At 41.2% G+C, this 26701-nt stretch overlaps 1 protein-coding gene and 1 pseudogene across 1 annotated transcript in view; one reads left to right on the top strand and one right to left on the bottom strand.

Moving 5' to 3' along the window:
• The window catches only part of DISC1 (DISC1 scaffold protein), a 326114-nt gene that overhangs the window by 191425 nt on the left and 107988 nt on the right, over positions 1-26701 (top strand). The gene's annotated exons all lie outside the window — the stretch shown is intronic.
• On the bottom strand, positions 3788-4259 carry LOC110585981 (annotated as a pseudogene).

Raw genomic sequence — 26701 nt, 5'->3', positions numbered from 1 at the left:
ACTGGCCCGGGGAGACCCGCCTTCCACCGTCTTAAAATATAGTGTATTAATAGAAAAGTTGAGGTAGAGTCAGGGCAACAGATCAAGACACAACAGCCATTGTAAAGATACTTTGTGACTCACAGAACCCGGGGGCACGCCATGCCTTGGGGCCGCCCGCGGAAGCTCTGGGACGCAGAGGGAGAGTGGGGAACCATGAACCTTGGTCTCATCAATAGAGATTTCACAGGCATAACGGGCACCCTCTTATTGCAGATGGTAAAATTTTACCACCTTTGATTCACATCACCCTCTGGTTTTATTTTTTATTTTTTTAATTTTTAATTAAATTTAAAAAAATTACAAATACACTGATGTCCCATCCTACACTGTGGAGAGTCTGTTTTCCCCCCTCAGTGTCTTTGTCATACAGAGTTTTATTTTTTTTTTATTTTTATTTTTTTAAAGATTTTATTTATTTATTTGACAGAGAAAGACACAGCGAGAGAGGGAACACAAGCAGGGGGAGTGGGAGAGGGAGAAGCAGACTCCCTGCCGAGCAGGGAGCCCGATGCAGGACTCGATCCAGGGACTCCAGGATCATGACCTGAGCCGAAGGCAGTCGCTTAACCAACTGAGCCACCCAGGCGCCCTGTCATACAGAGTTTTAAATTTTAAACTAGAGGACTTTATCTTTTCCTTTATTGTTCATTCTTTCTATTTTTTGTTTAATACATTCTTTCCTACTCCATATCATATAAATATCTTCTATATTTTCTTCTGAGTTTTAAAGTTTTGCTCTATACCTTTATTTATTTTTTTAAAAATACATTTTTTAAAAATTTCCATCTGGGATTTATTGTTGTGTTTGGCATCAAGTAGGGTCCTAATTTTGTCTTTTACATATGAATACCCGATGGCATCATGATATCTATTGATCTGTGTGCCACTTGTGTGTGTGTGAGTGTGCGTGTGTGCATGCATCTTCTATTCCATTGATCTGTTTGTCCTCTGCACTAATACCACACTGTTTAATTGCTCTGGCTTTATGGTTTATAGTACATTTTGATATGTGGTAGGACTTACCCCCTCCTCCCCTCCCCCCATTCCTTCTCTCCCCACGTAGGACTAACCATCCTTTGTCTTCAAAGTTGTCATGGCTATTCATGGTCCTTTAGGATCATCTTGTCAGATTTTAACTGGATTGCATTGAATTTATGTATAAAGTATTTGAGAGGAAGGCCAAATTTATATTATTGACCTTCCCCTTCATGAACATTTCATATGACTACATTTGTAGAGTGTTCATTATTTATGCAGTTTTGCTGTTGTTGTTAAATTTATCCTGTGATATCCTCAGATTCTTTTTTCTATTACAAATGCTAAATAAAAAAACCCCCAATCCTCCAAAACCAAAAACAGAAAACAAACCTGCTCCCAATCAGTTTTTGTTGCCTTACATTGTGTTTTATATGATCTTGTTTCCAGCAACTTTGCTAGAATTGTCTTGGTTTTTTATAGCTTCTCTTTGATTTTCTGTAAAGGAATCATGTCCTTTGTAGATAATGGTGTTTTGTTCTCTTCTTTCTATTCCTTACTCTTTTCATTGCTTCCGCCACTTGTCTTATTTTGCATAGATGCACTGATACCTGATGTCCTTGGGTTTTAGCTGATATTAAAAGGTAAAATTCTAAGGTTAGACTGTTATGTGTGATGTTTGTAATTTTGACAGATACATTATTAGATTAAAACCATTTTTTAATTGTATATAGGTACATATACCTATATATATACTTATATATATTTCGTTTAACACATTGAAATGGTAAATTAAAGTCATAATTAAAATTCTGTTTTATAGTACCATATAATCTACACACAGTGTACAGTTTGATGAGTTTTGAGAAATGTATATATCCATGTAATTTACACCCTGTAAAGCTATAGAGTCTCCTCCATCCAGAGTATCCTTTGCAGTTAACTTCCCACCCCCACCCCCTGATTCCGTGGCCAGACAAGTAGTCTGATTTCTATCAGTATAGGTAAATATTACCTATTCTAGAAACTCTAGAAAAATGGAATTATACTGTAGACATTCTTTTCTGTCTGTCATCTTCTGTTCAGCATGTTGTTGAGGTTCATCCATATTGTTGTGGGTATCAGCAGTTTATTTCTTTTTTATTACTGAGTAGTATTTCATTATATAAATGGACTATAATTTGTTTATTCATTTTCCTGTTAACATTTTTTAGTATATGTGCTGCCGAAGCGAGGACCATTTTCCTGTTAATAGACATTGGGGTTGTTTCTAGTTTTTGACTAATATGACTTAAGCTTCTATGAACATTCTTGTCATAAGTCTTTCTGTGTTTTCATTTTACTTGGGTTCATATCTGAAAGTGCAATTACTAGATTGTAGTTTAGGCATACGTTTAACTTTATGAGAAACTTCCAAAATTGTACCACTTTATATTTCTACCAACACTGTTGGAGAATCCTAATTGTTTTATATCATTATCAAGATTAGATGTTGTCTCTCCTTTTTATTTTAGCCATTCTAGTGGCTATGTATGGGTGACTAATGCTTAAGTACTTTTTCATGTGTTTATTAACCATTTATATATTTTTCCTTTGTGAAGTTCCTGTTCAGATCTTTTGCTGACGTTTTGTTGTTGTTGTTGTTGGATTGTTTTTTTAACTGTTAAGTTGTAGGGGAGCTTTTAAATATTTTGGAATCAAGTCTTTTGTCAGGTATATATAATTACACCTACTATATTCCCTCCTACTCACAGGACTTTCCTGTTCATTTCTTTTTTTAAAAAATTTGTATTTTTATAATTTCTCCAGTTTATTTTGAAAACAATCTTTTCTGACATGTATCCACATGAATTTTAGATTAATTAACTCACAGTAAATAGAAATGACCTACATGTGCCTATAAATTAAGCACTGATGAGTGTTTATTAACATATCGGTATTTAAGTATCCCAACATAAAAGAACTTTTGCTAACTTTTTAATTATTTTTCCCTCCTAAGCTAATTTATTTTTGACATTTGGGTTATGTATGCATAAAAAAGCAGACACGTTCTGCAAACTGACCATGAGATAAACCAGCATACAAGTGTCTTTTTTGGATATGATTAAATTTCCAGGGGCAAAGTGGTTCAAACGGGAGCAAATGAGCCCACTTCCTTATAAAATAAACTAAACAAAAACTAGGGAGTATTAAAGGTGCTAAGATTAATTCCACAAATCTTTTTCTTTTTTCTGTCTTTTAAATATGCAAGTGTGCACTATGAATATGTATGAATGAACACTTTTCATCTAGGTTGTAAGCTCCCATGGATGGTAAAAGGCCCTGGAATAAGGAGGTAGTGCAGGGGAACGGGGCATTCATCCTCATCAGGTTGTCCACAGTCTTAGGGAAGAGGTAGAACAGAAGACTTATAAGCCTCAGTGGGTTCAGATGTTGATCTGGGTCTTAAAGTAGTGCTCATTTCATCATGTTCTATTTTGTTTGTTCCACATTTTTTGTAACTGGAGCAAAGTGGGAGGTTCAGCTAGTCTAAGAAGACTTTATGTACCCCACCAATTGTCTCGATCAAAAATTTTTATTTATTCTTCTGCCAAACACAGCTACTGAATTTCATCTTTAATTATTTTTTAAGATAAGAAAGAGCAAGTCAGCTGAAGAAACAGCTGTGGGCTTGAGCAATGGAATGTTCTCGCACTTTGACACATCGACTGAGAGATGCAGAGGCTGTGGGGATTAGCCCCATTGGCTGCATCAAGGAATGGATGCAGTGTCAGCACACCTTCTCCAAGAACACTCTACAGCACCTTTCACACTGCTGGTAGATAGTCTTGAGTTGGAGTCTCCCATAATGGGGATCTTCAGTGATATGTCGCTTTCATGGATAATAGCTCCCAAGTGGTTCAATTTTAGCTTTGCCATTTTTAACTTGCTTCCTTTTTCTATTCAAATCTCTCATATTGATTTCATCCACACGTAGTATATAATCAAATGTGGCAAAGTCTTCTTGGTAACCTGCCTGGACAATGTCCTTCATGGGAGTACCATGCTCCTTCATGCAGTTGTGCCTTTGATAATCAGGAGGGTTTTCTATTTCATGCATGGCTGTTGTGGCAGTCCACCCTTCAATTATCAACAACATTTTGATCAGTTACAAGTTTTCTGAAAATTGCTTCTGCAATGAGTGATTGGCAGATGCTACCCAGACGCAGCCACAGCACTGATGTGGGCACCTGTTTGGCCATCTTCCCATGCACGCCGAGGCCGCTGCTGACCGCCTCAGAAGATTTCTCCTGCTCATTTTCACAATGGTGTCTTTTGCCAAGTTAAAGTTTCTAATTTTGATGAAGTCCATTTGATCTATTTTCTTCCTTTATTGCGTTAATGTAGTTAGCTATGCTGATGATTTTCAAGTGTTAAGTAACATTTTTTCCTGCATAAACCATAGTTGATCATGAAATATTACACTTTTTACAAATTGCTGGATCTGATTTACTTACTATTTGGTTAAGTGTTAATGAGAGAAATTGCTCTGTATTTTATATCAATGTTATGCTGCCCTCATAAAATTATTTGAGAAGTATTCCTTTCTCCTGAAAGTTTGTGTAAAACTGATATTTTTTCTTCCTTAAATATTTAATAATATTTAATAGTAAAGCCACTTTACTATGGAGTTCTTGAAAGTAGGGTTTAAAGTGCAAATTCAGTTTCTTTAATAGATATATGTTTCTCTTCTCAATTCTATCAAATAATTTATTTCAATGCTCCATTATTTAAGTATTTTGATACTTCAAGTATTTTCATGCTCTATCAGAAGCATATACATTTAGGATTGTCTACATACCCACTTTATCATTATGAAATATTCCTCTTTATTTATGTCAATACTCTTTTTTTCCTGTTGTCTGGTAGAAATATAGTTACTTCAGCTTTCTTATGATTAGTGTTAGCATGATATGCCTTTTTTTCATTCATTTTAACCTATCTATGTCTTTATGTTTCAAGTGGGTTTCCTGGAAACATACTATAGTTTGATATTGCTTTTTTATTCACTTATATTCAGTGTAGGTATTAATATGTTTGAGTGTAAGTCTAGTGCCGTGCTGTTGTTTTCTATTTTTCCCATATGTAATTTTTTCTTTTTTATCCTTTCTCTGTCTTACTTTAGAATTGAGTATTATTTTTAGTATTCTATTTGATCTCTTCTCTTGGATTTTTATTATCCCACTTTGTTTTATTTTCCTTGCTGGTTGCTCTAGGGTTTATACAATGCACCTTTAACAGTCTTAATTCAAGCAGTATTATACCACATTATATCTATATATATTTATTATATATACCACTTATATATAGCTATTGTTATTCTTTTACTTCTACATATGTTATAAACCCTAATCAGTAAGGGTTTTAAAATTAAATTATTGTTCTCCTTCCTAGGATAAATTATTACTGGAGTTTTACTAATTTTTAAAGCATTTTTGCATCTGTATTAATAAGTGACATTATAATTTTGTATCTTCATACTAACTTTTTCCATTCTTGGTGTCAAGATTATACCAGTCTCATGACATGACTGGGAAAATGTCCGGGCACCATCATCCTGTACCTGGACCGTTACAGTAGCCTGAGAGCTGTTCTTTACCCCTTCACTCTTGTCTTATCATATACCTCTGCCTCCAAGTCCATGGACCACAGTGTGGTTTTTCTAAAATACACATCCCTTGCCTAAAACATGAAACAGTTCATGGCTCATTTTGGCAACTTAGTAATTATTTGTTTTCTAGGGTTTCTCTAGCATCGTGCAAGCCGAAGTGATGCCATGTGACCACTGGTGTTGGCTGGTATTGGGTCACAGCAGCTTTTCTACCACCCTATTCCCACTTCCTATGGTGCTTTAGTTTTGCCAATAATGTCTATTAACAGCTGTCATTTTTCATGCAGTTACCCGTGTGGTGTGATCTGGGGTCTAGTTAGAAGGGAAACATTTAAGGAATGGTCATGAGTATGACATTGCAAGTGCTGTGACCTAACATTCTATGCATTTTTCCTGAATTTGGGATCCAGAGCAGACTTTTACAAGAGGGATAAACTGTTTAAATATGTGGTCTAAAAAATCTGCCCGTTTTAAAGCTGCATCTTCACAGAAGCACCTGCACCTCTAAGGTCTAGCTTCTACTGAGAGCTAGCCCCTCAGGAGATGCTGATGAGGTGCCATTTCTGAAACTTTTGGAAAAGAAATATGTTAAATGCATGTTTTTTCCATTTTAGTTTATCTTCTTCACTATTCTCCCTTCTTCAATAAATGGTAGGATTTCATTGGTCTTCCTGATGCCCTTGTAGAAAGTGGGCCAGAGCACTACAACATAATCATCCCAGTTTTATGGAGGAGGACTTTGAGGCTCTCAGAGGTTGTGTCAGTGGCCTGGGGCACGCATGACCATGCAGTGGAGCAGGGAAGCAAACTATGGCCCGCTGTCAGGCTTGGTCTGGATCTCAGTGTCCTGGTTTCCTCTTCCTGGGCACCACTTTCCTTGTAAGACTGATGTGAGGGATTAAAGACCACAGTATGTAAAGCACCAACATAATGTCCTGCACTGAGTTGTTCAATAAATATTATACCTGTAACACACATCAAATAAAGTTCCCACCACTGGGAATTGAAGTACTGTCTATAATTCTGTCCACCAATTCAATAGATTTTTCGAGCACTGACTTTCGAGGTGCCAGGTCTTTTGTCAGGTCCTGTGAGTGAAACAAAGGGGATTGAGCAGTGGTCCCCACCTTGCTGGCATCACTGACTGGTAGGGGATCCGCAATCACAATGCGACACCAGGAGGGCAGTGGGAGCAGAGAGGGGAAGGGATTTCATTTTGCCAGGCAGCGTTTCACAAGACTGCAGAGGGGAGGTGACAATGGAGGTAAATCTTGAAGGATGAATGGAATTTCATCAGACAGAGGGTGTGGGGCAGGGCCCTCGCAACGTAGGGAGGGCATACTGCATTCAGACCGTGGCGAACTGACTTGCACATGCTTCTGCCAGAGTCACAAGAGGTCTTGAACTAATAGTCAACCCTGCTCTAGTTTCTTTGTCACTGTGTCTTTTCTTTGAAATGAATGGAGCTTTTTCATCTTTTATCCTTATTTTTCTCCTCTCTGGGTTACAGTGGCAGATTGTTTTATTTTCCCCTGATAAATTGACTGCCCGGATAGTATTTCAGTTATCATTTATGGAACAAGGCCAAGGTAGTTCTTTCATATATGTAGCATTGACTCAATTGTCCTTTCCTTTCCTCTTTCTGTGACAGCCTTCAGCCTATTTGTGACATCGGAGAAACTTTCTGACAGTGACATTTGGCAGTCATTTATTGTATAGTCTGCTGCTCTCGGTGCTTGAAAGCAAAGCTATGTGGCTGGTTTTGAGCTGGTGACCATGTCCCGGTATGGTAACCAGGACCCCTGGTGCATCGGGTGTTTACATCACACCCGATCTTGGCATATTTGGGAGTGGATAGAGCTTTATCTGTCAGTTGCTCCTTTAGGGTTACTTAAGCCAGGGGTGTTCTATTTTTTCCCCCCAAATCAGTGAAGAGTTAGTTCCAAGTGGTAAACCACCAAAGTAGAGTTTGAGCAGCTTATTCCTGGGACAAGGGGTGGAGGGGACACTTGATTAAATATATACAGTGAATATTTGTTGAATCTCATTGCAAACATTTTTCTACTTCATGAGAAGTAGGAGGTGTGGTTGCTGCCCTCGAGGGACTTAAAATAGAACCATGGAGGGCGCCTGGGTGGCTCAGTCGTTAAGCGTCTGCCTTTGGCTCAGGTCATGATCCCAGGGTCCTGGGATCGAGTCCCACATCGGGCTCCCTGCTCGGCGGGAAGCCTGCTTCACCCTCTCCCACTCCCCCTGCTTGTGTTCCTGCTCTCGCTGTCTCTGTCAAATAAATAAATAAAATCTTTAAAAAAAAAATAGAACCATGGAGAAATATACATACACATTAGATAAAATAGCAAGATGTCATCAAGTGAGTTAAAGCAGTATAACACGTACACAGAAGTACGAGCAGAGAAAGCGTTGAATCTGTATATACTCAATTTAGGTCAAAGTCATGACTTTGACCCCCAGTAAATGTTAAATAATGGCAGTAATAAAATTGCTCTCAATCACACATAATAATCCAACCACAGACATGTCTGTGTCCTTAGGATCTAAAAAAATGAATTACATACTGATTTTAGAAAGAAAGAATTGCATTTTCTTGTTTTCCCATGTGGAGGGGGACCTGCAGTCATTCAACTGGACAGATTGTCCAGAAGACGAGGCAGGGTTGGCCAGGAAGGTCTGGGGTCTACGCTGGGCAAGGTGAAGGATATTTTGACTGAATAAAAATCTTCTTTAACTCCATTGCAAGGAAGGAAAAGAGAAGAAAAACTTGGCCTTTCACTCCCTCACCATGGAAAGTTTTGGAGTAAATAAAACACGGCAAAACAAAATGTAATTTGGGAACTGACGTTGAAAGTCAACAAGGAAAGGTAGAAATAGCTGCTGATGGTTCTATATCAATAAATAACTAGACCAAATGGAAGGACCAGGTGACAAATATTACCAGAAAATTCTCCTAACACTGGCTAAGCAGTGTGGATTTTCCCCACCATTCAGCCACAAACTGCTTGTGTCCTGTGGATTTTTCAGACTAGTTTCTAAGGGGTCAGGAAAAGAATAGAAGTTTGCTTTATGCTCCCCGTTTGAAGCTCTTGGGCAGTGGTTCTCAAACTACAGTGTGCGTTAGAATCACCTGGTGGGCTTGTTAGATGCAGATTGCTGGGCCCTCAGAGTTTCCGATTCCATAAGTATAGGGCCTGAGGATGTATGGCTCTAAGAAATTCCCAGGAGATGTTGACGCTGCTGTTCTGGGACCACATTTATGAGAACCACTGCTTTTAGGTGATGTGGACCCTGACCTACTTCCAGGTTTCTTGCATGACCCTCTTGACTCTCATCAATAGTGATACAACTTTGGGAAAATCAAACCGTGTGTGGGGATCTTGTCTACCCCTTGAGCTGTGCCTTTCCTTTTGTTATTCAACATGGCTGTAGGTTTTACCTAATTAAATGCTGCATCTGGATGGTCTGATTAATTTTGAGGATGGAATTACTCTTACAGCAATAAGTATTTGGTTAGATCTTTGCTCTCTTCCCTATCAAAGCCTGAGGTTTGATTTCTTTATACATATATTTTAATAATCATCACCATTAGTGCTGAAATTAGAGATAAAAAAATCACAATCACCCTGGTGTATTTTTAGCATCTAAGCATGAACATTTGATTATTGTTTTCTGTTGAGTTTGTCATATGTTCCTGTAATTTCCAATAAAAGAGAAAAGTACTTTTTGTACCAAATAGGTTTGCCTACAGTGGCCAAATGTAGAGACTTCCCATTCTGTGTTATTTTATACTTCCTACTCCTCTCCTGCTTCCCCAAATAGACACATTATATATAAGACTAGATTTATTGGATTTTCATGATTTATACAGGAATGTATAAGTGATTCTGGTGTATCCAGGATAAAGATTTTATTCCCAGGGTAAAATCTTCTGAAGCTGTGCAATGAAAATAAAATAATTTTATTTATTACAGCATTAACTTAAGATGCATTCTTCTGAATAGTCCAGCCTGTGTTTAGGATTTAAGTGTCTCTTGCCCCTGCTGTGTCTATTTTCATCAGGGGCTGTGGCTTAATCTTCTTCTTCCTCCTTGCCCCACAACGGGAGATGGCTATTAGCAGCTAACACTGAACCTCCTAAAAATGCTAGCTCACATTCACTTTGTCCACGGGCAGGCTAGCACACATTCGCCATTCAGGGGAAAATACCACTGCTGGTCTGCTGGAAACGAGTCTTATGTCCAGCACCAGTGGGTGCAGTCAGATAACTGAGAGAAGGCTACAAATAATACTTCTAATTGATCTGCATGCTTCAATAATAGAAGACCTTTCATGCATGTCTTTCAGAAATAAGACGAGGGGAGTTCCTTGGAGGCATTAGTTTGCTAAATGACTTGCCCAAGGTCACCTGGTAATACGATCAGGTAAAAATTATGGCTTTGTGATCCATTCTCTTCCTTTACAGCCACATTCTTTTATTTCTTTCTTAGGGACAGAATCAATGGCTTATTCATCAAGACTTGCAAAGAGTCACTTCTGCAAAAATGGGAAAGATTGTGCATGCCAGATGAGTTTATTTTGTTCATGGATGTTATTGCTGGTCTGTTGGGGTGAGAAGTTGCAGGATAGGGCGACGAGACAAGGAGATGAGTGGTTCTCTATGCCTACAGTAATTTCTGGTGAAATTCAGAGCATTCTCCTTTCATTTATCCAAGTATGTAAGTGGAGGAATTTTAAATATAGATATATTTTCTTAGATGCAGGCAACACAGTGTACTCTGGCTCATTAAGAAAGATTTCTTAGAGGATGTTAGTTTGCTGTAAAGTTATGATGAGGTCCAGGGCGCCTGGGTGGCTCAGTTGGTTAAGCGACTGCCTTCGGCTCAGGTCATGATCCTGGAGTCCCTGGATCGAGTCCCGCATCGGGCTCCCTGCTCGGCAGGGAGTCTGCTTCTCCCTCTGACCCTCCCCCCTCTCATGTGCTCTCTCTCATTCTCTCTCTCTCAAATAAATAAATAAAATCTTTAAAAAAAAATTAAAAAAAAAAAGTTATGATGAGGTCCAGAGAACCAAATTTGGATGCTTTATCACCGGAAGTGATATAGCCAGGGGAAATGTCCAACCTCACCATGCAGCTAGGGCAGTGGAACGTGCCACTGCCCTTTGCTGCTTGAACCCTGCCGAGCCATGCATTGGACAGAAAGTATTATGCCCAAGCAGCTTCAGAAATGCTAGGCACCTCTGACCATGCTGTTGGACTAAGAGCCTGGACTGGTGCCTCAGGATACTCATCCTCACTTCTTGGTCCCACGCGGGTGTGACAGCAGGGCGGAAGTCAACCACTGGCAGAACCTTCATGGCAAGGGGATATGGGAATTGTCCTTTGCTTTAACTCTCTATCGCAGAGGAAAACATATTTGGTGGGACTGGAGTAGTTTTTTTTGTTTTTTTTTTTTAATTTTTTTTATTCTTATGTTAATCCCCATACATTACATCATTAGTTTTAGATGAAGTGTTCCATGATTCATTGTTTGTGCATAACACCCAGTGCTCCATGCAGAATGTGCCCTCCTCAATACCCACCACCAGGCTAACCCATCCTCCCACCCCCCTCCCCTCTAGAACCCTCAGTTTGTTTTTCAGAGTCCATCGTCTCTCATGGTTCGTCTACCCCTCCGATTTCCCCCGCTTCATTCTTCCCCTCCCGCTACCTTCTTCTTCTTCTTTTTTTTTTTCCTTAACATATATTGCATTATTTGTTTCAGAGGTACAGATCTGAGATTCAACAGTCTTGCACAATTCACAGCGCTTACAGAGCACATACCCTCCCCAGTGTCTATCACCCAGTCACCCCATCCCTCCCACCCCACCCCCCACTCCAGCAACCCTCAGTTTGTTTCCTGCAATTAAGAATTCCTCATATCAGTGAGATCATATGATACATGTCTTTCTCTGTTTGACTTATTTCACTCAACATAATACCCTCCAGTTCCATCCACGTCGTTGCAAATGGCAAGATCTCATTCCTTTTGATGGCTGCATAATATTCCATTGTATATATATACCACATCTTCTTTATCCATTCATCTGTTGATGGACATCTTGGCTCTTTCCACAGTTTGGCTATTGTGGACATTGCTGCTATAAACATCGGGGTGCACGTACCCCTTCGGATCCCTACTTTTGTATCTTTGGGGTAAATACCCAGTAGTGCAATTGCTGGATCATATGGTAGTTCTATTTTCAACTTTTTGAGGGACCTCCATACTGTTTTCCAGAGTGGCTGCACCAGCTTGCATTCCCACCAACAGTGGAGGAGGGTTCCCCTTTCTCCGCATCCCCGCCAACATCTGTCGTTTCCTGACTTGTTAATTTTAGCCATTCTGACTGGTGTGAGGTGGTATCTCATTGAGGTTTTGATTTGGATTTCCCTGATGCCGAGCGATATTGAGCACTTTTTCATGTGTCTGTTGGCCATTTAGATGTCTTCTTTGGAAAAATGTCTGTTCATGTCTTCTGCCCATTTCTTGATTGGATTCTTTGTTCTTTGGGTGTTGAGTTTGATGAGTTCTTTATAGATTTTGGATACTAGCCCTTTATCTGATATGTCATTTGCAAATATCTTCTCCCATTCTGTTGGTTGTCTTTTGGTTTTGTTGACTGTTTCCTTTGCTTTGCAAAAGCTTTTTATCTTGATGAAGTCCCAATAGTTCATTTTTGCCCTTGCTTCCCTTGCCTTTGGCGATGTTTCTAGGAAGAAGTTGCTTCGGCTGAGGTTGAAGAGGTTGCTGCCCGTGTTCTCCTTTAGGATTTTGATGGACTCCTGTCTCACATTGAGGTCTTTCAACCATTTGGAGTCTCTTTTTGTGTGTGGTGTAAGGAAATGGTCCAGTTTCATTCTTCTGCATGTGGCTATCCAATTTTCCCAACACCATTTGTTGAAGAGACTGTCTTTATTCCATTGGACATTCTTTCCTGCTTTGTCAAAGATGAGTTGACCATAGAGTTGAGGGTCCATTTCTGGGCTCTCTATTCTGTTCCATTGATCTATGTGTCTGTTTTTGTGCCAGTACCATGCTGTCTTGATGATGACAGCTTTGTAATAGAGCTGGAAGTCCGGAATTGTGATGCCGCCGGCTTTGCTTTTCTTTTTCAACATTCCTCTGGCTATTCGGGGTCTTTTCTGGTTCCATACAAATTTTAGGATTATTTGTTCCATTTCTTTGAAAAAAGTGGATGGTATTTTGATGGGGATTGCATTGAATGTGTAGATTGCTCTAGGTAGCATTGACATCTTCACAATATTTGTTCTTCCAATCCATGAGCATGGAACATTTTTCCATTTCTTTGTGTCTTCCTCAATTTCTTTCATGAGTATTTTATAGTTTTCTGAGTACAGATCCTTTGTCTCTTTGGTTAGATTTATTCCTAGGTATCTTATGGTTTTGGGTGCAATTGTAAATGGGATCGACTCCTTAATTTCTCTTTCTTCTGTCTTGTTGTTGGTGTATAGGAATGCCACTGACTTCTGTGCATTGATTTTATATCCTGCCACTTGACTGAATTCCTGTATGAGTTCTAGCAGTTTTGGGGTGGAGTCTTTTGGGTTTTCCACATAAAGTATCATATCATCTGCAAAGAGTGAGAGTTTGACTTCTTCCTTGCCAATTTGGATGCCTTTGATTTCTTTTTGTTGTCTGATTGCTGTGGCTAGGACTTCCAATACTATGTTGAATAGCAGTGGTGATAGTGGACATCCCTGCCGCGTTCCTGACCTTAGGGGGAAAGCTCTCAGTTTTTCCCCATTGAGAATGATATTCGCTGTAGGTTTTTCATAGATGGCTTTTATGATATTGAGGTATGTACCCTCTATCCCTATACTCTGAAGAGTTTTGATGAAGAAAGGATGCTGTATTTTGTCAAATGCTTTTTCTGCATCTATTGAGAGGATCATATGATTCTTGTTCTTTCTTTTGTTAATGTATTGTATCACATTGATTGATTTGCGGATGTTGAACCAACCTTGCAGCCCAGGGATAAATCCCACTTGGTCATGGTGAATAATCCTTTTAATGTACTGTTGGATCCTATTGGCTAGTATTTTGGTGAGAATTTTTGCATCCATGTTCATCAGGGATATTGGTCTGTAATTCTCCTTTTTGATGGGGTCTTTGTCTGGTTTTGGGATCAAGGTAATGCTGGCCTCATAAAATGAGTTTGGAAGTTTTCCTTCCATTTCTATTTTTTGGAACAGTTTCAGAAGAATAGGTATTAATTCTTCTTGAAATGTTTGGTAGAATTCCCCTGGGAAGCCATCTGGCCCTGGGACTGGAGTAGTTTTGAGTGAAGCAATTGGTAGCAAATGCCAAAACTGTTCTCAAATTTTATTATTTACAATGGTGTGTATTAAGTCATGCCGTGAACCCATCCCTTTGCAAATAGCTAGCCTGTCTTCATACTGGCTATCAGGTAAAAACTAATTTCCAAATCTACTTAGATAAAGTATATGAAGATAATTAGTATATAGAAAAGCCTACCTATACATTATTCTTCTTATTTATTTTTCTCACATATGTATGTATTTATTAATTTAAATTCAGTTAATTAACATACAGCATATTATTAGTTTCAGAGGTAGAGTTTAGTGAGTCATCGGTTGTATGTAACACCCAGTGCTCATTCCATCAAGCGGCCTCCTTAATGCCCATCGACAAATTACCCCATCCCTCCACCCTTCTCCCCTCCAGCAACCCTCAGTTTGTTTCCTACAGTTAAGAGTCTCTTACGGTTTTTCTCCCTCTCTGATTTTGTCCTATTTTATTCTTCTCTCCCTTTCTCCTATTATCCTCTGTCTTGTTTCTTAACTTCCATATATGAGTGAAATTATATGATACGTGTCTTTCTCTCATTGACTTATTTCACTCAGCATAATACCGTCTAGTTGCATCCACGTCGTTGCAAATGGCAACATTTCATTTTTTTGATGGCTGCGTAATATTCCATTGTGTCTGTTCACCACAGCTTCTTTATCCATTCATCTGTCAATGTATTGTTCTTATTCAGAACTGAAAGTCGTATACACTTAATTTGGAAAAACTCCCCTTTCACGGATTTTGCTTGTTCATAATTTCCTGAAAACTTGCTCAGAGATGGCAGCTTGGTGCATGACAAGTGCGGGCTTTATAGCCGGCTGGATCCAGATTCGCATCTTGGTGTTGCTGCTTCCTAGCTACCTGATCTGGGGCGAGTTACTAGGCCTTTCTGCTTTTCACTGGAAGAACACTGGTGCCAGAGTTGTAAATCTTTCGCTCGTTGAGCTCCATGTACCTTGAATGGAATCAGGCTTGTCTGGCACATAGCAGACACTGATGAATAGAAGTTCTTTCTTCTTCTGGCCCTAGGGAAATGATGCCATCGTATGATCCTTTTATTATGGTTCACCTGTGCATTTATTTTCCAAACTGTACCATGTATTTAATCCCACAGTATGTTGCTTTAATATTATTCTTAGGTTATCCCATGTTTATTTTGTCTCCCCGATAAAAGAGAAGAGAGGGTGTGGCTTCTTGTTCTCTTTGCCCTATATCTTCTATCTCAAGTCTACTTCCTCCCTAAGTAACTGAAAGAAGTGTGATTGACCTAGATCAGGGCCGCTGCTGTGTATGGTTGTGCAGGCTCTACAGTGAACAAGAGCCCTACATCTCATGGGATACCAGTCACACTGCGTATTTATTACCCTGATCATGTGTATTTTAATTATTAACCATAGTACACGTATTATGTACATTAGGTCTTGTCCTGATAAAGTCAGTATGTTATGGAAACTTTTCAACAAAAAGAAGTGAAGTGTCTTGAAGAAGGATACCTCTTTCTGTTTTGTACAAATGCAAGATGTAGGCACCACATAGGTTAGCAGTGGTCCTGGATAAGTTGATGATATTGATGAATGACAGGGTAGTTTTGAAAGCTGTTCACTTCTAAATATAGCAATTCTTTTCTTAGTTCCCCTGTTCTAAGGCACTGTTCTAAGCAGTTGGAGACACAATGATGATAAAATACAGTTACACTGGTTTCCTAGAGTTGCCTTAACAAATTACCACGAAGAGAAATTTATTCTCTTATATTTCTGGAAGCTAGAAGTCTGAAATCAAGGTGTCAGCAGGGCCATGCTCTCTCTGAAGGCTCTGGGAAAAAATCTTTCCCTTCCTCATCCTAGTTTCTGGTGGTTGTAGGCAATCCTTGGCATTCTTTGGCTTATGGATACCACTTTAATCTCTGTCTCTGTTTCCACATGGTCTTCTTCCCTGTATATCTGTGTGTCTTTGTGTGTCCCCTCCTTTTCTTATCAGGACACAGGTCATTGGCTTTAGGGCCCACCCTGATCTAGTATGGACTCATTGTAACTTAACTAATTACACGTACAGAGACCTTGTTTCCAAATGAGGTCATCCTCAGATCCTGGGGTCAGGACTTCAACATATCATTTTGGGGGACACAATTCAGCCAGTTACAGTCATGGAGCCTACAATATTATAGCTTGAGGTGGAGGAAGACAACAAACAAACAATAATTATATAATACATGAGTGATGTTAAGTACTAAGAAGAAAAACCAGCCTCAAGGCACAGGAGTGGTGGTGGTGGTGGTGGTGGTGGTGGTGGTGGTGGTGTGTGTGTGTGTGTGTGTGTGTGTGTCTATTTTAGATTGTTTGGTTAGGGAAGGCCTTTCTAATAAGGTGACAGTTGAGTGGACACCCAAATTAAAGGAGTAGGCCAGCAGTCTGGATTCTGGGGAGGGATTTTCCAGGCAGAGGAAACAGCCAACACCTTGAGGTCTGAGCATGTTGGGCATCTGAGGAGCTGCTGGGAGGCCTGTGTGGGAGAAACTCAATGAGGGGAGGATGGTGGGAGGTGAGGACAGGGAGGAAAGGGGACAGATCACATAGGACTGTGTATAATAGGATATTACAGCCTTCCTGATTAAGATGGCAAACCATCGCAGGGATTTCAGTAGAAGAGGACAAGATCTGATTCATGTTTTAAAGGATCACTCTGTTGCCATGGTGAATGGACTATGGAGAGTCAAGCTGGGCATAGAAGGGGCTCCACCCACAGTTAGCATGATGGTGCGAACAAGAGGTACCGGGCATTCAGGCTGTGTGGGAGTGAGAGGTCTGTCCCTGCAGGCAGCATGTTCCCAGGCTGACCAGTCTAGAAGCCCAGCCCTCCCTCCTCCTCCATCCTTAGTTCTTCCCTGATCCTTGATCATTGATGGCATCTTTGAAGTCGGTATTGGATTGGAGGCTTTGCTCATTCTGTAGGTACAAATTTGGGGGCTCAGAAATCAATTTAGGAAATAACAGTCACATGTTGTTGCAGACCTTCCTGTCCCTTCCCTTCCCTTCTTGGACAATTCAGACATTCGATGAGATAGGTAGGTAGGCGTCCGTGATGGAGAAGCTGCAGTGTCTCTTCTGTTTTGTCCCTCCTAGAAGCTCAGTTTCTCAGTGCCAATGATGGGAGTTAAATTAAGGAAAGGGAGAAAACTGGAAGGAACCTTGTGGTGTTGGAATAAAACCAGAGGTATCACTGTGAACTCAAAGTTTTCAAGGTCTATCAATAGATACAGAAATCCCAAGGTAAATGTGTGTGCATATGCATTCACACGTGTATCTTCCAGCTCTGCCACTGAGAGTCTGGAGCAGTGACACCCCAACAGCAGTAAGCATACCCAGGGCCAGTTCTTGGCTTCCAAATACTACTCTACACTGAGAGGACCCAATGCTCTTTGGAGCCACTGCTGAATACAAGTAAAAATAGTACCAGGTGGGGTTAGAACAAGCAAGGACTTGTTCAAAGAAGAGTGGGACAAAAGGACCCAGAATCCACCTTGCATGCTCCCCACCCCTGCCACCCCTCCAGCCAAACCAGGCACAATTTGAGCATCAATATAAATGAAAATGATACCTTGGATTATAACCCAAGGATAAAATGGAAAACAGTGAGTCCACATATGTACAAATACACTGAAAACTTTCTTGAGGAATGGGATATTTCCATAGTTTCAATTACATTCCCTCTGAATACTTATTAAATACAAAGATGAAAAGAGTAGCTTTACAGTGGAAAAGTCTGGCAGGTGCCATCTTAATCAAGTGATCACAGTTAACGTCATCAGTAACTCCCAAATCCTGTGCCACCTGATAGGAAGCAATGAGAAGAACATGGCATCAAATCTGATATTCCTACCAAAAATGCAAACCTGAATCTACTCATGAGGAGACACCAGACAAACTCAAACAGAATGACGTTCTGCAGAATAACTGGCCTATAGTCCTCAGAAGTGCCAAGGTCATGAAAGTCAAGGGGAAACTGAAGAGCCATTTCATACTGAAGGAGGCTAAAGAGACAAAACTCTGCAGTATGTGATCTCGAGAGGGGTAGGGAAGGCTTTTGTCACAAAAAACATTATTGGGACGATTGGTAAAATTTCGTTGAAGCTTGAGAATGGATGATAGTAATCTACCAGTATTAATTTTCTAATTTTGGTAGTTGTCTTGTAGTTATATAGGTCATGTCCTTGTTTGTAGGAAAATACCACTAAACTAGTCAGGAATCTAGGGGCATCTGGTCAGCTCCGACAATTCTCAGCACTTCCAAGGTTCAGAAAAAAAAAATTCTCCATGCTGTATTTGCAACTTTCCTGAAACTTGTGTTTGTTTAAAATAAATTCATGGAGGGCATGAATTTTGATACATGAATCAGTAAAGGAGACACAGATACAATGCCTAATTATTTGGCCTGTTCTTGAGGTAAGCATCCCTACTGCTACTAAATTCTCTCAAGTATGTGTGGGGGTTTGGAAATCTCACACTATTCCAGGGTCCTGGTGCTTCCTCCATGTGGGATATGGGGTGAGTTCAAGATGAATGCAGGCCCTCCCTATGGATGGTGGTACGTGAAACAAGGACAAAAACAAAGCAAAACAAAATAACCACTGACTCTGGTCTGAGCTGAGCTGTTATGATAGAGATGCACTTCCTCAAGCTTTGCAATGGATTAGCCAACTCTCTGAAGCTCCTCAGGTTAGACAGTGCCTTGATGTTATTTTTCCACCATGCTTTTTGGCAGATATTATGGTCATGTTTATTAATTGTATTTGGCTCCCTGAAGGCAAACAAGAGCTGCATATGTATTAGGGAAGAAAACAGGAAGCACAAATAGAAAAAAAAAAAATGGTGGGCTTCTGTTTTATTTCCTTCCAGTCAATCCCATGAGCGAACAACTGCATTTAAACATTTTGTCTGGATGTAGTTTCTTAAGCCTGAAGAATCTTGTCTTTTACTTCTGTGCTTTGTCACTCCCCCAAGGCAATACACGTAATGCCATTTTTGCTAGCAAGTGTGCCCCCTATGGCTGGTGGCTCACCAGTTTTATCTCTTGCTAAGGCTGTCATTTTATGGCTAATGTTTATTAATCCTTAATTTGGGGTAGAGAAGAAATTGGCCTTTTCAGCCATGAACGGCTTCGAGTTATGGGACTCCTGATCATCTTGTCTTGCAACCTTTGGGCAGAGGGCTTTTTCTAGAAGAGCTACATTTGCATCCTTTCTCCTCTGCTTGCAGCAGGGCAGGACTGGGACTAGTGTGAGGCATGGAAGCCCCTAGAACATAGAATTTAAGGGGACATCAGTCTCAGGGCTGTGTAGGTACAGGGTCAGCACCTGAGGGTTGGCACCTTCTTAAATGTGTCATAGGCACCTGCAATCATGTGAGTTTATCTCCCTTTTGTGTGTCAAGAAAGAGCCAGCAGATGCCAGTGCTCTGAATTCTTCCTATTGTGTTTCCCAATATCACTTCTTTTGATAAGTAGCATTTCCAAGGTACAATAGATGATAATTCATCACATTTCACCACTCCTCAAGATACAAGATTTCCAGGGCGCCTGGGTGGCTCAGTCGTTAAGTGTCTGCCTTCGGCTCAGGTCATGATCCTGGGGTCCCGGGATCGAGTCCCACATTGGGCTCCCTGCTCGGTGGGAGGCCTGCTTCTCCCTCTCCCACTCCCCCTGCTTGTGTTCCTGCTCTCGCTGTCTCTCTCTGTCAAATAAATAAAATCTCTAAAAAAAAAAAAAAAAAAGATATAAGATTTCCAGCCACATACCCAAAGCTCCATCTTTCTACTCTACCAATTTCCCATTTTGATTCTGTTTCTTGTAACATTTTATTTCCAGGTAACAATTTCTATATCAGTTAGGAAGTCCATATGCTGTAAGTGACAATAGCCTCCCCATCCTGGCTTAAATAAATTGGAGGATTTACTTTTCTCTTGCAGTAAGAAGCCTGGAGGCAGGTAGCCCAGAGTCAGCATGGAGATGTCCTGAGACCCTGGATCCTTCTATGTTTGCACTCAGCCGTCCTTAGCATGGCTTGTCTCCTGGTATTCACAATATGGCTGCCCATCTTCTAGCATCACATCTGTGTTCTGGGCAGAGGGAAGATAGTGAGCAAGAGGTGGATGCGCAATAAGTCTATTTCTCTAGTGAACGGCTTTCTCACAGGCCCAACCAGTGGCTCATACTTATATCCCATTGGTCACTACTGTGTCCTTCAGCAGCCCAATCTGCAAGAGAATCTGAAATCTAGTTGTTCTTGTATAGTGTGTGTTTTTGTTTTTAGTTCATTTGATTTTAGCCAAGGACATTGCTACCCCCAATAAGAGCTTGGTTATGATGGGAGAATAGCTATTGGGTGGTAACTGGCAGTCTTGTCACAGCTCTGCTTCGCCTCAACCATGTCATACCACGTGACAAGGAAAATGGCTGTCACGGCAGCCTTTGGCCCAACTTGCATCCCCCTGCCTTATGGTTCCCACCACAGAGAGGAACCTTTTTCCTTTCTGTTCCTGTACGTCAGTCTCAGGAGGGCTCTGGTTGTCTTGGGTGGCACACCCGTCCCTGTGATTACAGGGGACATGAGCCATTCTTGTTGTCCTCACCTTACCACATGGGGGACGGGTGGCTTCTTGAGGACAGGACAACAGAGGAGAGTGGGTTGCTGCTACAGACACACTATATTTCTGTGCAAGATTTTGGAAGAATTATATATGGCCAAAGGCAAAAAGAGAGGCCCGTCAGGGGGTAGAGAAACAGCATTCAAGGTGGAGTGTGAGAACTGTGTATAGGATTCTGGTGGTAGTCGGGAGCCCAGCTTGGCTGCAGAAGAAAGGAGAGAAGAATGATGTAGGTGAGGCACCAAGGGGCTGGTAGTTGAAAAACATTTATGTTCTCTCTAGTAAGATCCTGTAGATTCTTCTCTCTAAAGAGGAAATGTTGTTACCATGACAAAAATACCCACCTCAAGCTGTCTCTTCTATCCTACTTGTTTCTGTCCTCTTCTGAGCTGCTCTATCTGAAGGTCGCCATAGGGATTGTCAAGCCACAGGACCCCCGGGGGCCTGGCTGGCGTGGACCTGTACTTGCCCCTCCCAGCAGCCCAAGGGCATTGCCTTCCAGGGGTGGACTGTGCCTGTGAAGGCAGCCTGAGGGAGCTCCAGCAGCAGCTTCTGCAAGGTTATAAAGAATAGCTCTTGTCCACAGTGCAATTTAGAATCTCTGCAGCGAAAGGAAGGTACACCGATTTTTAGCGGAGGTAGAAAAGAGCAGTGCACAGTTTTCAAATGGAAGTTATCCAACTGGATTCTCCAAGGGGGCATCGTAGCATCAACAGGTTGCAATTTCTGAGAAGGGTGCTGAGTTCGTGGAGTTCACAGGCCTGCCATGCTGCCTGGGTGGTGTTTGCACAGCATAGCACGCCTCCTGTGACCGACACCAGCACACCGCAACTAGGCTGAGGCCTCTCATTGGGTGCTACAAATTTATTTTCTTTGGACAAACCCAATCTTTAGCCACGTCTACAAAAGTTGTCAGAGCTTTGGTTCATCCATTGCTCTTGTTAATGATGCAAATACCATGGCCATTGAATTTATTCTCCATGAGAAGATGAATTCACTTTGACTCTAGTGGGTGAATATTTTTGGACAAGTTGATTACCAGGGGACACCTAGCTGGGTGAGCACTTGGGCTGGCAGGTAAGTTTCTGGAGATCCTTCCTGCTCTCTGCAAGAGTATGAGACCCCACTGGTGTCTTCACAGGATTTGTCTTTTCATATTGATTCTGTTGTGCCAGAAAGGGCTTTTCTCAGGGACTAATTCATACCTTCTTTTGGGGTGGAAAAGCTATAGGGTATTATTATAAGGGTGAAATGCAAACATTTTGTCATTAAACCATTAAAAACAAAGATTAAAACAAACAAACTTCAAGGGTTGGAAATATCAGGGTTCACATCATCCTTCCATGCCATGAAGGACACTTCTCCCTAATATGCCTGGTAAACAATCATCCTATCTTTTTCCTGCAGCTATACTGAACAGGTCTAATTGTTCGAGAGGCTTCTCTTCTACTGAGATGAAATTGAACTTGAGTAGGAGAATATGTCCTTCTCACTGAATGCAATATATCTTACTTTCCATAAAGAAAGCCAGGTATGTGTCCTGTCTTATGCCTTGGATAGTACAAATCACAGTGCTTTCTCTCACATTTGGGGAAGTTTAGAGCTTCCCAGATGCTCTATTTAGTATTGTGGGCTCCAAATAGAATAATGTACGATTAAGAATCACATAGGCAGACTTTTTTTTTTTAAAGATTTTTATTTATTTATTTGAGAGAGAGTACAAGCTGGGGGAGGGGCAGAGGGACAAGCAGACTCCCTGCTGAGTGATGAGCCTGACACGGGGCTCCATCCCAGGACCCCGAGATCATGACCTGAGCTGAAGTCAGATGCTTAACAGACTGAGCCACCCAGCAGGTGTTTTTATAATGAGGAAAACTGAGGTCAAGAGTTTTTGTTCCCTTTCCTGAGATTTGTGCGGAAAGAGGGAATGTGCTCCCTCCTACTCCTGGTCTTGAAGGCTTTCTCCTCCAGCATGCTGCAAGCTAAGGAAGCTGGGGATGGGGCAGGAGTTGGGGTGGAAGAAGATGGGTAGAGGGGCACAGTGGCTGACCCCAGAGAGAGGAGCCTCCCCTTCAGCCTTCCTGCATGGCTGTAAAAAATATAGCATTTGATTTCCAGACATAGACTGCAGTTTAACTTCTTGACACCTCAGGGTTAATATTATGTATACTAATTATTAGTTAAATAATATTCTTCAACTGTATATATAATCACACTTTAATTCTCAGACTGTGTTCATATTCAACACAAAGATCAGGAAGGGCAATGTGATTATCTTCATTTTATGATCGAAGAAGCTGAGATTCGAAGAGGCGAAGGTATTTGTGCTCATACTGGTAACAGCAAAAATTAGAATTGGAACTGGAACGTGTGACTCCAAGTTCACGACTGTCCACACAGCCTCAGGGTCTGTGGAGTGGTGCATGGCCTCGGGCCTCATCATTCAATGGCCGAGGGGACTGCTATGTTTTGAGTTGTGTCTTCTCTTTGTCATTTTCCTTATGCTCCCCTCTCCCCCCCATCCAGGCTACGAGCTATATTTGTGCAAGCAATGTTGCTATCTATTTCAGCTCTTTCCCTTTTATTCTGTTTGTTTTCATCTGTTAGGACCTTAGAAATGAGAGGAGCAAGATAGTTTACATCTTTATGTGTGGCAAGAGGGAGTGCACTGGGCTGAGTGGTAGCCTGCCAACAACGTTCATGGAAGCTCTGACCTCCCTTGTTGGTTCCGAAGGGACCATTCTGATTCAGTTCCTGCTTCTGGGTTGTGTTCCAGGTACTGGGAGCTCGTTGATGGTTGCATTCCAATTAAGTGAGCTCATAGCCCTCACTGGGCCTCTGTGCATGCATGTCTGTGTTATATGTGCTTTGTAAGTAACAGGTACAGAGCTAGTATTATTTTGGAATACAGCATTGGTAAAATTCAAGGATAGTTTTCAAGTTTCTATTTCACCTACAATTATCCTGTAGGACCCTCAGTTAGAAGAAATCTCTTTTGCTCTGAAGTTTCCTTGATATATAGATATTTTAATGGCTCTTCGAATGCTTACAAGGTCTCTGAGACCCTAGGTCAGCAGGAAGGAAGAGACATTTGGGGAAGGAAGGAAAAAGAGGAGGAGCAAGAAGGAGACAAATGCCAAGTTCCATACCCAGGACTCGGCATGCACCAGCTCACGCCTCCGGAAACCTCAATCACAGCTGTCCCATTGTGTCCTAATTTTGGTTATAGATTTCCTTTCTTATTTATGTTTTCTACATTCTGTTCTCTGGGCAGAATTTTTTTTTTTCCTGGTATAACTCTCCATAAAGCCCCTCAATGTTAAAGATCTTCCAGTCCTAGTGTTTATCTGACATTTAGTTTAGTTTCCTTTAGGTTTTACCCCTTTGGTTGTGCTAAAAGTCTTTGTTGATAGATGAATCTTGATGGTTTTTAAGAAGCAGGAAATACCTTTTTTTTTTCTCCTCACTGATTGATTTTTTCTTGATGGATCCTGAGTGTAATTTATACACAGCTCAGGGGTACTAATCTTGTTTTGTTGTCGTTGTTAAGACAGCTTTGACAATGAGCTGCTACTTTGTCTTTGATTCTTAATTCAGCATTAATAAAACACCATCCACTCGTGTTATCATCAGTAATAGTGAAAAATGTGCTTAAGACTTCGCCATGCTTGTTTTCAAGTTCTTGGTGGATTTCCTTTTCTTCTTATGCTTGAAAGGTTTAGCAAGTAAATTTAAGGTCAAATGGGGAGAGCCAAGCTTCTGCCTGGCATGCAGGCTCTCCAGTTGGGCGTTTTTGCCACAGTGGGCTAAGTGACTCTCTTCTGGCCAGTGCATGGAACTTTGCAATGGGGATTTGCTCTAAGTTCATCCTTAGCTAATCTCCTAATTCGTTTTTGTGGCTAGAGTGCCTCACCAAACATACGGATGCTGAAACTGGACAGAAAGACCTTTTCTGAGAAACTCTTCATCTCCATCCAAATGAACTCTGTAAGGGGGGTCTGTTTTTGAAAATGCACAATAGAAATTGCAGTCTCTCTTGCAAACAGAATTTTGTGTGTAAAAATAATGTGCAGGGGCACCTGGATGGCTCAGTTGGTTAAGCATCTGCCTTCGGCTCAGGTCATGATCCCGGGTCCTGGGATGGAGCCCCGCATCGGGCTCCCTGCTTGGTGGGGAGCCTGCTTCTCCCTCTCCCACTCCCCCTGTTTGTGTTGCCTCTCTGTCTCTCTCTCTCTGACAAATAAATAAACAAAATCTTTAAAAAAATAATGTGCAAAGTGATTACAAATAATTTTTAGGTATGCCTTACTTCAGATAGGATGTGTGTACTTTTGTTTCCCCGTCAGAGTCTGTTGTTTGGGTTTTTGCTGAGATTGACATTTCCAGGCCCTGGGCAAAATCTGTGAGGGTTTCCCTGCATCTCCCTCAGGGGCAGAACTTCTCAGCCTCGCACTCTGGACCTTCCGCACCAGATCATTCTTGTCTGGGGCAGTCCAGCACTGCAGGATGTTGAGCAGCATCGCTGGTCTCTAGCTATTAAATGCCAGTAGCATCCTCTCCTCAGCGGTGACGATCAAAAATGTCCCTTGCCAAATGTCCCCGGGGGATGGGGCTGCCAGAGTTAGCAAATACAAACACAGGACGCCCAGTTAAATTTGAATTTCAAGTCAACTGTAATTTTTCTTTATTGTGGCTAAATATACATAACATAAACTCTGCTATTTTTTCACCATTTTTAAGGGTACAGTTCAGCAGCATTGAGTACATTCACTTGTCGGGCAACCATCACCACCATCCATCTCCAGAAATTTTTCATCTTCTGTAACTGTGCCCATGAAGCAGTACCTTCCCATCCCTTCCCATCCCTACCTCCCCGGCCCCTGGCAACCACCACTCCACTTTCTGTCTCTATGAACTTGACTCCTCCAGGAGCCTCATGGAAGTGAAATCCTATAGTATTTGTCCTTTTGTGACTGTCTTATTTCTCTCAGCATCATGTCCTCGAGGCTTATTCATGCTGTAGCCTGTGTCAGAACTTACTTTCTTTTTAAGGCTGAGTAATATTCCATTGTATGGATAGACCACAATTTGTTTATCCATTTATCCATTGATGGATATTTTGCCTGTTGTGTATAATGCTGCTGTGAACATTGTTGCCTATGAATAACTTTTTTAGGATAAATATATACCATGCAATTTTGGAATATACTTACATTAAAAATTATTCATTGTTTATCTGATATCAAATTAACTGGGCACCCTGTATTTATTTTATTTTATCGGGTTATCCTACCTGGTTGAAAACCATGGCCCTGGGCACTACCTTCCTTCCTCAGGCCCTGACTTGGGGCAGCATGGACAGCAGTTGAACTTGCGTGTTAAATCCTGGCTATTCCGCGACTTTGAGCACAGTGCAGCATGTGCAGAACAACATGGGTACAGTAGCATTTGCTTCCTTCAACTTTGTGAGTCAACGACCATTGGCTCTCGATGGGGGAAGGGTGATGCAACGGTTAACCTTTCATTTTGATTTGCTTCTCCCCCACTTTATCTGGTAAATTAAGGTGTTTGTAGAGAAAATAACATCATGATTGGATTCTTCAAAGAGTCAAGTTAAAGAAACAAGTTGGGATCCTCACCGGCTCCTTGTCTCCATTTCATATGACCTCTCTCTTCCCATTTTGCATTTTTCTATCACCCAGAGAAAGCTGCTTAATAGATTATTCTTACCTGATTGAGGACAGTTGAGTGTGGCCACCTAGAACTTAGTGTCTGAGGCACAGGGACTTGGGGGAACCCTGGCTTTGCTCTCCACTTTGCACAAGGCACTTACCCTCAACTTCAGTTTCCTCCTCTATGACGGAAGAATTTTGTCTTTTGACCTCTTGTTCAATGGGGTCGCCCTAAGAGGTGAAGGAAATAATACAGGTACGGTTCCTGCTGTGGGACTATCTGGCATAGGGCAGGTGTTCAGCTAGACTTAGCTATGGAGCTGGGGTGAGGCTTCGGTG

Source organism: Neomonachus schauinslandi, chromosome 6 (genome assembly GCF_002201575.2).
Source record: "Neomonachus schauinslandi chromosome 6, ASM220157v2, whole genome shotgun sequence".
Classification (NCBI taxonomy): Eukaryota; Metazoa; Chordata; class Mammalia; order Carnivora; family Phocidae; genus Neomonachus; species Neomonachus schauinslandi.
This window is presented reverse-complemented; position numbering and strand designations above follow the sequence as displayed.